Below are 2,775 nucleotides of genomic sequence, written 5' to 3' on the forward strand. Positions count from 1 at the left end.
AACACATCACATGAACCATTAGAGCTATTACATAAACACATCACATGAACCTTTAGAGATATTACATGAACACATCACATGAACCATTAGAGCTATTACATAAACACATCACATGAACCATTAGAGATATTACATAAACACATCACACAGTTGAGTCATTTAGTTACTGATATAGTGTTTATATATATTGCATTGCATTTCACTTTTTCATAAAGATATTTAGTAATGAATGTGTGTACTTTAAGTAAAATAAATATTGAATTTTATATTGATATTTTTTTTATAAGAAATAAGTATCTATTTAAAATATATATACAAATTGAACTTCAGTAAAGTTCTAGTTTTCATCGATAATCCACTCAGAGGTACTAAATTTGACGAATGTACATATCATAGTTGTAAATGACAAGCTTACGTTATTGGCAGTAAGACAACCTCATGTCGTGTTCAGATTGGTAAATTTGATAGTGCTAATACGGCATACACACGTGTATGGGTTTAGCACTGCAGGTATACAGTTTACGATTTCTGTACAGCCTATTGGTATACTCAGTGGTTTAAAATCAAAACAATGATATATGATATTATCTCTTCATGTGATATAGAAAACTTTGATATACACACTTATAGTTTGTCCTTAATGAAATATGTCGTTTTCACATTGAATATATCTCTTCTCTTCGAATACTTAAAATATGTATGCCATTGTGTCAATTCACCAGGTGCCAACAAAGTACGAGAACATGTACAGCAACATAAAGCACGAAGGAAGAAGGAAATATTCCGGTGTGTATGGACGAGATATATATGTGTATAGCTTAACACCAAGTTCAATTAAGTAATGCATTGTTCATCGCTATAGGTATTATGATAAAGCAGTGTAACCCAATTTTAGCTTACTGCATCTATTACCAAATTTCAAAATGCAATCACCTGTGTGTGTATGTGATACGTTCATCTTTGACAACAGGAAAGAAGTTTATTCCTATAATTGCAGATTTAAAATGAAAATAATAAACGAAAGTAAAACAATTATTAAAGGATTATTTACCGATTAAAAGATTTCAAGCCACATCGCCTTTTATTTATTATAAATGTATTTAAAATAAGATAAGTGACATCATGAAACAGGTATGGTGACGGCCATGGACGACATGGTAGGGACCGTGACGGCCGCCCTGAAGGAGAAAGGAATGTATATTGACACACTCTTCGTCTTCACTGCCGATGTAAGTCAGGGTATTAATTGTAGTAAGACAATTCTCGTCCTCATCGCCGACGTAAGTCATAGAGTTCAACAGCCGACGTAAGTCATAGAGTTAAACAGCCGACGTAAGTCATAGAGTTAAACAGCCGACGTAAGTCATAGAGTTAAACAGCCGACGTAAGTCATAGAGTTAAACAGCCGACTTAAGTCATAGAGTTAAACAGATGACGTAAGTCATAGAGTTAAACAGCCGACGTAAGTCAGGATGTTGTTTGGTAGAATGGACACTATTGTCCTCACCGCTGTCGTAAGTCACGGTCTTTATTTCCAATGTCACGATCTCAGTCTTCATCGCCCACTAATTGCAAAAATTCCATCGATAGATCTTTATAACAAACTAACTTATTTAAGTCATAAAGTTAATTTAAAGTTAAACAATCCTCATATTCCTGTTACAAAATAACTAGAATATAGCATGTCCTATTTTCATATATTCCCAACTTGTATAATTGTTTATCAATATAATTCAATTAAATCGATTCCAAAAATGTAAGCTATGCAAATAAAAACCTTTTCCTTTTTTTATATTCTACAATGGTTAGCCAATTCTCTGTAAAATATGCCCTCACTATGGTGTTTAGAATGGTGGTGCGCACATATTCCATGCCAGCAATTACCCCCTGCGAGGGGCTAAAGTACAGTGTAACCATTTACGTGGGAGGTACCAGAGCGGTGGCCCTTATTGCCGGGGCTGGACTAGAAAAGACTGGATACACATATAACGGGTAAGATTTTGTTTACGTATATGTTGTCCTCATTGCGTATATGTAGCATTCGTTAATGGAGTGAAACATAAAAACAAAAAAATATATTATGATTAGCAAGGCCATTGTACATTGGCTGATGTTATTGCGACAGGACAAGAAAAGAACAGAAAGAAAAGAAATGGAACGCATATGGCGAAAAGCACACCTCTGTTGCTAGCATTAAACCTGGAGAAAATGCATATAAATAGGACAAGATTCTTATACAGATACATGTGCGCTGTCTTTGTTACTTGGACTAAACATATGGCACTGACGTCAGACAGACCAGGAAAATGTCCCCAAGATGAATAGAGTCAATTTACTATTATTGACCATTGATATCTAATTATTAAAATGATAAATACACAACATTAGTATAGAGTTCTATATAATTTGCAAAATATTACTCTAAGGCGCTTTACAGCACATGGATATTATCATTCCTACGATGACAGTTGTAAATATAGTATATTAAAATCAGGTACACAACGCAGCACTTTACATCAGGTAACAAGACATTTATCTCCTATAAGTATACAGAAACATAGGGAGATACCACGCATGCACAATGACAACAGAAGAACAAGTCTAATGGTATGGTCCACTAAAGTAGGGTCTAAGTGATACACCATACAAATCACAAAATTATGTATCTTCGTGCTATTATGAAATATTTACATGTGTAAAAATTAGTCATGTTTCAAAATCTATAAATCTATAGACTAGTGTGTTAAGTCATAATGGATTTCAATTAGGAAATCA

The 2,775-nt window shown here is 33.9% G+C and overlaps 1 long non-coding RNA gene across 1 annotated transcript; it reads left to right on the plus strand.

The window, feature by feature from the left end:
* The first annotated feature begins 720 nt into the window (after nucleotides 1-720).
* On the plus strand, nucleotides 721-1,910 carry LOC110457558. The gene is made up of 3 exons (XR_002463696.1): nucleotides 721-786; nucleotides 1,132-1,229; nucleotides 1,849-1,910. It is a non-coding gene; the product is annotated as an uncharacterized LOC110457558 (long non-coding RNA).
* Nucleotides 1,911-2,775: the final 865 nt, after the last annotated feature.

Source organism: Mizuhopecten yessoensis, unplaced genomic scaffold (genome assembly GCF_002113885.1).
Source record: "Mizuhopecten yessoensis strain PY_sf001 unplaced genomic scaffold, ASM211388v2 scaffold9235, whole genome shotgun sequence".
Classification (NCBI taxonomy): Eukaryota; Metazoa; Mollusca; class Bivalvia; order Pectinida; family Pectinidae; genus Mizuhopecten; species Mizuhopecten yessoensis.